General features: G+C 42.3%; 1 pseudogene; it reads right to left on the reverse strand.

Annotated features, from left to right (window-relative positions):
- Nucleotides 1-1,910: 1,910 nt before the first annotated feature.
- On the reverse strand, nt 1,911-2,764 carry LOC127198074 (40S ribosomal protein SA-like; annotated as a pseudogene).
- Between the last annotated feature and the right edge of the window lie 7,600 nt (nt 2,765-10,364).

Here is a 10,364-nt window from a genome sequence, read left to right on the forward strand (position 1 = left end):
AAGTGAGAGAATGACAGACCCATCCTGACTATGAGCCACAAAGCTCACCTGGTGTCTTAGTGTTCTATTGCTGTAAAAAGACAACATGACCATGGCAACTCTTATAAAAGAAACCATTTAATTGGGACTTGGTTGCAGGTTTAGAGGTTTAGTCCATTGTCATTATGGTGAAAAGCATGGCACCACACAGGCAGACGTAGTGGTAGAAGTTACAAAGGGTTCTACTTCTAGATCCACAGGCATCAAGAAGAAAGAAAGCCACTGGGCCTGGCTTGGGCCCTTGAAACTTCAAAGAAGAACCCCCGTGACACACTTCCTTCAACACACCTACTCCTATAAGGCCGTACCTCCCAATCCTTCCCAAGTAGTGCCACTCCCTGATAGCTAAGTATTCAAACCCACGGGGGCCATTCTTACTCAAACTACCACACCTGCACATCTCACAATGGCATCAAATCCCACTGATCACAAAATAGGGTCATCCAAAAGAATTTCGATGATTTCTGTGTCCACTTACAATATAGACTTGTATTGTATTTTAAGTAACAATTATCTTTTGAGGATTTTCACTACGGCTTTTAAGTTTTTATGTTATATTTCTGCTAGCAATGCACACTTGTTTCAGTATCTCAGGTCTTCCTTTGTGCTTGTATTTTTTCATGTTTTAAATAGTATATAGAAAGCAGGATCTCATTTGTTTACATTTTCCTAAAAACTGGCAATGCACCCAGTTCTTATAGGTGTTTCCCTGCTGTTTATATATCTTCTTTTCAGTCCAAGAAATATTCCTGTTCATGATTTGAATTCATGTTGAAGTTCTTTTTATATCCTAAATAGTAATTCCTCATCAGATACATGATTTCTCCTATTTTTTGTTTTCCTGGTACCACAAAAGTTATCACTTTTAATGAGCCGTAATATATTTATTTTATGGCCTATATTTCATGTTCTGTATCTAAGAAATCAATGTCAAATCCAATAACATGAAGTTTCCTTCTGTTTTCCTCTAAGAGGTTTATAGTCTAGCCTTAAATTCAGTTCCATACTCTACTCTGAGTTCATATTCATATATGTTACCTATTGGTTTTAGCTCACTATATTGCTATATTAGGACATTCTAGAACTATTTTTCCCAGAACAATTGCCCCACACCAATTTGTTGCTCTTTACACTCTTATTGAAAATAAGTTGACTATCCATGTGAAAGTTTTCACTGTATAAATCTTTCATCTCTTTGATTAACTTCATTCCTAGACATTTTATACTTCTTTACGTCATTGTAAATCAAATCATTTTCATAAGTCTCCTTTTAAGTTGTTCATTGCCAGTAACAAATAAATGCAGCTCATTTTAGGTATTGATTTGCATCCTGCAAGTTTGTGGAATTCAGTGATTGGCCTTAACAGTGTGTGGAGGTGTGGAGGTGGTTTTTGGGGGTTTCTGTGTGTAAGATCCCATTGGCTGAGAACAGAGATCCTTCTTCCTTCCCAACTGGGCTTTACTTTACTTCTCTGTCTTGCCTCATTCCTCAACTAGAATGTTCGATACTGTGTTGAATGAGAGTAGAAAAATTAGGCATTCATGTATCATTTCTGGTCTTAGAAGGAAATCTCACAGCATTTCATAATTAAGGATGAAATATCACCTGTGGGCATTCCAAATACGTGACTTTACTCATCGGGAGGATTTTGCCTTCTATTCCTACTAACTTGACCATGGTGGCAGATATTTTTGATGTGTTCTTGTATTTAGTTTGTAAGTACTTTATTGATAATTTTCTTAACCTATGTTCATACAAGAGGTTGGTTTGTAATATTCTTTCTTTCTTACTTACTTACTTTTTCTCAGCTTTTAGAAACTTTACTTTCCTTCCTCCTTTTTCTCCTTTGCTCAGGTGTATACAGAGCAGATTAGGACCACTCAGTGGTAGATCCAACCCACTCAGTGGCCTAAGTTGTGGGAGCTGCTGACCAGTCTTCAGAGGCTGTCTTGGGGCTCCAGTCCTCAGTAGGGAACTTCTGGATGGGTACAGAGGGCATCTGCATACCCTCAGACCAGTATGCCACCTCTGGCCAAGGAGCAGTGAACTCAGGAGCTGGCACAGTCCATTCACCCTGGATTTCCTCCTCAGCATCAGCCTGCTGCTCCTTCTCAATATCCTCTGGGTCTCTATAGAAGTAAATATCATGCTCAAGAGAGATAATGCCATGCATTCGGAGTACTTCCCAGGCTAGCATCCACCACATCAGACCCACTGAGTGAGCGCCCATGTTGTTGCATGGGATGGCAATGTCCACATAGTGCAGAAGAGATTTTATGTTGCACAGAGCAATGGTGGGCAGGTTGACATAAGAGGCCTCTGTGAGGGACTGGTGGTCAGCCCTGGGGTTAGTCACCACTAGAAGCTGTGGCTCCCTAAAGATTGCTTGGATCTGGTTGGTAAAAGTCCCAGGTTTGAAGTGGCCAGCAATGGGAGTGGCTCCAGTGGCAGCAGCAAACTTCAGCACAGCTCACTGGCCAGTGTTCCCAGAGGAGATGACACTGACATCAGCAGGGTTCTCAATGGCAGCAACAGCCTGAGTGGCAAGGAACAGCTTCTTCCAGGTCCTCTTCAGATTTATGATGTAGATACCATCACTCTTCCTTTTATAGATGTACTGCTCCATCTGAAAGTAAGATTGGTGCCACCTAAGTGGGTTCCTGCAACAAGGAATTTGAGGACATCCTTCTCCTTCATCTGTAGGACATAAAGGGCTCCAGACATTGTGTAAGCTTCCCTTTAAGTTACGACGCCATGTAGACCCATCCCTGGGCAACATGGGAAGGCTGTGATGCTCTTTCTTTGTTGGATTCTATGTGGTTTAGGTATCAGAGTAACTGTGGTCCTCTCAAAAGAATTGGGCAATGTTGAGCAATACAAAAGAGTGTTGGTATTAACTTTTCTTTGAAAGAATTCTATGCTAAAACCATCTTGACCTAGTCTTTTTCTGGTTAGAAGGCTTTTAATTCGTACTTCTATCATCTTAACCAGGGGCTATAAGTCTGTTTAAATTGTTTGTCTGATCTTAATTTAAATTTAGTAGGTGGTGTATATTGGGAAAATTATCCATTTTATTATATTTTCTAATCTGGTAAAGTGCAGGTTTTTAAGAGTATGACCTTATGATTCCCTGGATCATCTCAGTGCCTGGTGTTATGTGCCCCTTTTGTCTCCAGTTTGTTCACTTGGGTCATCTCTCCACCTTTTAGTTAATCTGGCTGAGGTTTTTGTCATTCTTATTTATTTTCTCAAAGAACCAAATCTTTGTTTTATTGATTTTTTTGTATTGTTTGTTTATATTTTATTGATTTTTATCCCTGAGTTTGATTGATTATTTCTTGCCACCTACTCCTTTTGGGTGTTATTTATTTTTGTTATGGAGGTTTCAGGTGTGCTAATAGGTTACTAATATAAGAGCTCTCTGGTGTTGGGTTTGTTTGGTTTTTCTAATGGAGCACTTAGCGCTATGAACTTGCTTCTTAGAACTGCCTTCATTGTGTCCCATAAGTATGTTGCTTTTTATTTTTCATTCAATTTTTAAGATTTAAATACTTTTTGTAATTTCTGTCTTGACACGTTTTTCATTCAGTAGAGAGTTGTTCAGTTTCTGTGAGTTTGGAAGCTTTCTGCTGTTTCTGTTGTTGTTGCTATCAAGATTTAATCCATGATGCTCAGATGGGATGTAGAGAGTTATTTCAATTTTCTCGTATCTCCTGAGACTTGCTGTGTGTCCAAGTATGATTTAAAACTTTTTATGTGTGCATATTTGTATATATTCATTGTATCTGTTTATATCTATGCATATTCAGTTCCTGGTCAATATGGTCAACTTCAATAACAGGAAATAAACAGTTAAGGATGGGAGTAACAGTCACTAACTCCCCTTTTCCTTCTCTCTGTTTAGAACCAACTGGAAAGAGAAGCTCAAACTGCCAACTTTATTATGGCTACAGTTGTTGCAAAACAAAGCTTAGATATACAGCAAGGATAGCTTTCTAACACCGAGCTCTGAAACTAAACACACTTAAGCACCCAGCCATGGCCATGCTAGACCAGGTCCACATAGGCGGGGACGGGAACTACTGCTACCATTCTGTTGCGGCAAGGCCTGTGAATACCTCAGGCTGATGCAAAGAGCATGGGAGGGGGTAGGGCTGAGCTACACTTGCCATAGTCCTGATCCTCAGTTTAAGGTCGTTTCATGTGCACCTTGGCCTGGAAATCCGAGAATGACGTTCACTTGAACTGAAATAACCTGATGAAGGAGGAAGCCTCCTAAACTGATGGACAGACGTTCCCACTGAAGAAGCCCAGAAGGTGGCAGCCCAGCTTCCAAAGCAAGAGAGGAGGAAGCAGGTGCTCCTTCTGCCCTGCTGCAAAAGAAAAAAACAAAATCACAGCCTGGCACACACCACCATGCTTCGGATTCCATTGCTACCCCTAGTAACAGTTTCTGACAACAAAATGTGTGTGGAGTGTACATTGGTATTAAATAGCTGATCTTGTCATGAGCTTATAAAAATACATTTCTCCTGAGTAACGTACTGAGTCGAAAGCAGATTATAGGTGGCATTTGATGATGGCTCAAGTAGTGGAATCATCAGGGTTTTTTCCCCCAGCCCCTTGCTCTATGTTCTTACACCAATTACTTAACCTTTGGGTGTCTTGGCTTCTTCAACTGTAATTAAATGATTTATATAATATCTATTTTAGAGGGTTATTATGAAGCTTAAGTAAATTCATGTATGTAAACTACTTAGTATCTGAGTACTCTATAATCATTACTTAATTCCAGTTTGTTGTTGTTGGTGGTGGTGGTGGTTTTTTTTGTTTTGTTTTGTTTGTTTTGGGGGGGTTGTTTTTTGGTTTTTGTTTGTTTTTTTTTTTCATAGACCTTTTAAAAATTTGACTACACTAAAGAAGAGAGATAAAGTTTTTAAATTGGATTGTTATAAGGAAACAGACTCTCTTAAGCTTCCATTTCTCAGCTTACAACCCTAACATCCTCTGGTTTGGGGAGTTTAGGGGGTGAAATTCCCACATGTCAGGATAAATTCTCAAGAGTACTTTGAGATCTGACCGTGGAAGGGGAGCCATGATTTCAGCAGCCTGCACATATGCAGAGGATGCTCTGATTTGTTGCCACTTCTTCCTAAACAGCTGTCTTAGTATCTACCACTCCAGGTCATAGCCCCATTCTGCCCTATACATGTGAGGAAAGCAGAGCAGGGTCAGCAAGACTTTGAAGTCAAGGCCTTTTCTTCCACCCATGAGTCCTGTTATTTCGAAGTGTGCTAGGATGACACAGGCAATGTGATGCACTTTGGGCTCTAAGGCATTTCACTGGACTTTTGGCAGAAACTGACACTTGACAGCTTAAGAGGGGATGAAAGGACAAGGCAAGCCAGTGAAACCAACATGAGGGGTCAAGAAGCCAAGGTTCAGACCAGAAGCAAATAAAAAACAGTGGTCTAGGCTCATAAACCATAAAAAGAATACAGAAAAGCCTCAGAACACAGGGAGTTGGTAGAGGATGCCGCTCTGCAGGCCTTCAAGAGAGGCCCCAGCTGAGAAGCCAAAGACAACTTGATAGGGAGGTTAAGGCACAGCTCTGGGCACTAAACCAATTATCAGAGGCCTCAAGAGCCATACAGTCAACACAATAGCAACAAAACTGAGACAGACCATACTATCCTTTGAGAAAAGAGGTACCTTTCTTTGGGAGCAATAATTACAATTGCTGAACTATCTATTAAATGTCAACTCTGTCAAAATATACTGATATGCATGTTTGTATCATAATAATATAATTATAATAACTTTATCACTCTAGGTTGTAAGGATACAAGAGACTTGGCTTATCTTAGTCTCAGCATTGTGTCCAGAATCAAACTTAGTCCAGAGCAGATGCTGGATCAATAGTCGATGCAAATGATCTCCATACTTAGAGTCACTGAGGTAGCTTGCCAGCAGTCCACTCTTTTCCTCAGTAAGTGGTTTCCATGGAAAACAATGGCAGCCCAGAAGAACCAGCCTCAAAACAACCAACCAGAGAGTTGCTTTGAATGTTGAAGATGCCTCATATCAGGTTTCACTTGTATTTCTTTGCTTTAATACTAAGAATAATAAGTATGTACAGGGATACTCCTAAAGGATCATATTCTTTCCTTCCACGATTCCTCAAACACCTCACATGCAGTCTTTGATATTCCTTCATCCAGTTCTGTAGATGCCTTTTCTTGGTGAGGTGAAGACAGCTATGTTTTATTAGGGTGAAGATCCCTAACATTCACGAGGGACAACCCCTTCTAGAATTTGGTCAAAGTTATAGACAGCTTCACTTGAAACTTCCTCCTCCAAGTACTATCCTTATACACAGAAAAGTCCACCAAAAGTGATCAAGTAGTTCTAGACCCTCCTACCACAGCAACCAAGAGAGGTCTCTGATGCTAGGTCAAAGCCTGAGTCATTCCAGCGCGCACTACAGAAATAATAATTCAATGAATACTCAATGAATAACTGAAAACACTTATGCAAAAAAGAAAACTGAATTCTGATGCCTAATGCATACATTGTGCAAATTAATTCTAAATGAATTATAGTCTGAGAACTGTTACTTCTCGTAGAAAATGCTGGAGAAAAATCTTTGTGAATGTGGATTATGCAGGTTCCCTGGCTGTGATACAAGAGGCAGGACCTACACAAAGAGAAAAAGGGACAAATGGCCTCCATCAAAAACAAGAGCTTTTACTTTTTGGAAGACACTGTTGAGGAGATGAACAGATAAGCCACACATGAGAGAAAAGAGTAGCCTGGGCTGCCCCAGACTCTGCTGTCATTTTGCATTCCCACTGCTGCTGCCAGGTGTTGCACTGGAAGTGTACGTTTCTCTAGTGGGACGGTCCAGGCGCTGTCGGCTTCTGGTTGGAAACAGAGGAACCTCCAGATCAAAGGTTCCACTTCTCTCAGGAGTGGCTAGAGTGCTCAGAGCAAGGCCTGTCCCCAAGGCTCCCGGATCTCACTGGGGGTATGGAAAAGTGTTTCCACAGGGTGTTACAGTCAGCTCTTTGAATGAAATTGCTGGTACCAGACAGCAGTGGAAACTCAGGCGTTCCAAAGTCAGTGATGATCCCACAGTGTTACATCCCTTTGGTTAAGTTGTCGTGTTGGAGGCAGAGAATGGCAAGCAAGCATTTATTTCATGAGTCAGGGACATTATAAACCTTGGGCAGTGAGGGCAGGTGGGGGGCGGGGTAAGGGTGAATGTGTTTGATTGGCTGACACTAGAGATGCCATGGATACTTCATTTACATATCCTATGGGTGGGGGACGAACTCCAGGTATGGTTAAAAGTCATTTACTAAAAGCTAAGTTCTCATTAGCACAGAGTGGGGTATTTCCAGGACTCTGCAGATGCTTGCTAAATAGGTTCTACAAGGAGAAAGGGAGTTGAATCTGTGTTTTCCCTGAGGACTACATCCCATTCCTTAGGTAGAGGATGTGGGGATTTAGGGCTCCCCAGATCAGGCAGAGAAGAGGGATCCCTGCTGACAAAGGGAGTCCACAATTTTTACACTGAGGTCAGGGGCTATCTGGTAGCCAGACTTCAACCTTAACAATGGAATTTCCACCACCACCCCCCAAAATAATTATAAAGCATCCATCTTTCTCCTCCTCAATTGGCTCATAAGTCAGTTGGGCTACCATGTTTTCCATGGAAACCACTTACTGAAGAAGAGTGGACTGCTGACCGAGCTACCCCGGTGACTATTAGTGCTCTCAAGTAAAACCGGATATCATTTGCATTGTTACATTTAATTGTTACCACATAGCTTTATAGTAAACTAAAAAGGTGCAGCTAGGCATCATATGTATAAATATTACTGGATCTGTGGCCAAGACAGAGAGACAAAAGCACAGTAAGTCAGCAGCCATGAGGTCTTTTTTTTTTTTTTTTTTAAACCATTTTGTTTCCTCCTGCTACCTTCTTGGTGACTATTACCTTTTTTTTTTTAATATTTGTTTATTTATTATGTATACAATTTACATCAGATCACATTATAGATGGTTGTGAGCCACCATGTGGTTGCTGGGAATTGAACTCAGGACCTCTGGAAGAGCAGTTGGTGCTCTTAACCGCTGAGCCATCTCTCCAGCCCAGCCATGAGGTCTTATACCTATAATAAGGTAACCAAGTTTGGTGCTGCCCACAGCAATGTAGTCAGGTCAGAATAGTCTCCATCCTGGGGCTCTGTGCCCAGGAAGAGCAAGATGCCAGAGGAAGGATTCTTATTCTGTCCAATCTGCAATGTCTAAACTATAGAGAAAAGTGCTGAGAGACCATTAAGGGTGGAGCTGTCTGCAAAGCTCATCAAGGAGAAGGTCCCAAATTGGATATTTATGAAAGTGACTCAAGGAAGCAGGAAGAAGGAGAAAAGACCTTGGACTTGGGGCATGGCAGCAGAGAGCTGTGTGCTGCCCTCTGAAGCTAGAAAAGAGCAGCGCCCAACCGCAGCAGGAAGAGTGACTTGAAAGATAGGTGCTCAAGCTGGTCTGCTCCAGGTTGTATAGACTGAAGAGAGCCAGAGAATTCTGGGCTGTACGACAGAGCAGGCTTTCCTAGAAACACAGGGTGCCTGTGCAGCGGCAACAGTCCTCTATTTCAGGGAACGAGCACCTCTCTTGCTGCTCTAGCCAGAGGTGTTGGTAAATAACTATTAATATTCTCCATTATGGAACTGGGTACAGCTGAAAGCCATCAATCGCACCACATCTAGAGCCGTTACCACGTGATCAGAGTTAGCATTAGGGACCTACCCTATATGGCACAGCAGACATAAGTCCTGCTGGTGATCCTCCACCTCACCTCTCTCTTTAGTATCCCCCATCAGCTTTGTCTCTGCTTGACAATCTTTTAAACCTAGTTTTGGGGGGAACCAGCGGCCACACTGGATTCAATGTGACACAACCATAACCAGAGAAGGGTTAAGGGAGGAACCCACTGGGATCCTGCCACGGTGCCTCCAGCATGAGATGGCAGCTGAACTAGAGTGAGAACAGAGAGACAAGGCCAATATCAGAAACTCAACAAAAATGAGAGTTTAATAATCTGGTGCGGTCAGCCCGGATCATGTGCCTATGTTACTTCCACACCTGACAAATTATTTGCAGGGTAGGCTTTGGGGTACAAGGCTCAGCGCCTGCTGGAGCATGCTCTTCGGGGGTTTCATAGTTTAGTTTGTCTTGACCTACAAAGCAGAAGAGAGAGGGGCATCACGTATTTAATCAGAGTAGCTGTTCTCTTGTGAAAGTCAGAGGATTAAAAACGGGTGTTTCCAACTCTCCTTGTTAAAGGCTTTCTTCCCCACCTAACAGAGCGTCAGAAGAGAGATTTTTTTTTTTTTTTTTTTTTTTTTTTTTTGCCTCATGCTTTCTTCACATGCCTGCCACTGTCCCACCATCGCCATGGTGACATTGTGTATGTTTGTATGGCTGGAAGGAGCCTGGGACAGAAAGCAGAGCCAGGGTGGACTGGAGCAGAGACTCCAGCAGGAATTCCTCTCTGCTTCTCTGCAGGCGATCCGTTAACAGAGTACTAACGTGCCCTTCTGAAGTTAGTCATCAACTCTGTTGTTCCCAGCCTCTCAGAGAGAGAGAGAAGAGAAGAGAAAGAGAAAGAGAAAGAGAGAGAGAGAGGGAGAGAGAGAGAAAGAGAGAAGAGAGAGAGGGAGAGAGGGAGAGAGGGAGAGAGGGAGAGAGAGAGAGAGAGAGAGAGAGAGAGAGAGAGAGAGAGAGAGAGAGAGAGAGAGAGAGAGATCACAAACCACAACAGTCACTCTTGGGAATGTTCGTAAGATTCCATTCTCTTCAAGCAAAGCTGCAGGGGCTATGAATTTTCTTTCTGAGAGTTCCGTACCCTGAAGTCAAAAGGCCAGCACAAGAAGACACTAGATGGGCCACTGCGTGGATGTAGCTTGTACCTTAGGATGTGTGGTGAGGTATTGCCTGCCCCTCCCCTAGCTGACACTTCTCACCTATGTTTCATAGAACTGGAAGAAAACTCTCTCGATATATGAAGGAGCTCTCCTAAACAACAGCTGCTCTTCACAGTGTTTCTTGTTAGTAGACGATAGCTAGTGAGGTGCTTGGGAATTCCTCAAGGGAGTCAGCTACCTTTTAACCATTCTTTTATCTTCTGAATCACCTCCTAATATCTCTTTACTCAGGGAGCCACATATTGAATAGCTTCAAGGATTCTAGCCAGCATGCAGCCCAAGGAAAAGCTAATGTGCACACAGACAAAACCTACTTTTAGGCAAATGGT

The sequence above is a fragment of the Acomys russatus genome, chromosome 14 (assembly GCF_903995435.1).
Source record: "Acomys russatus chromosome 14, mAcoRus1.1, whole genome shotgun sequence".
NCBI classification, from domain to species: Eukaryota; Metazoa; Chordata; class Mammalia; order Rodentia; family Muridae; genus Acomys; species Acomys russatus.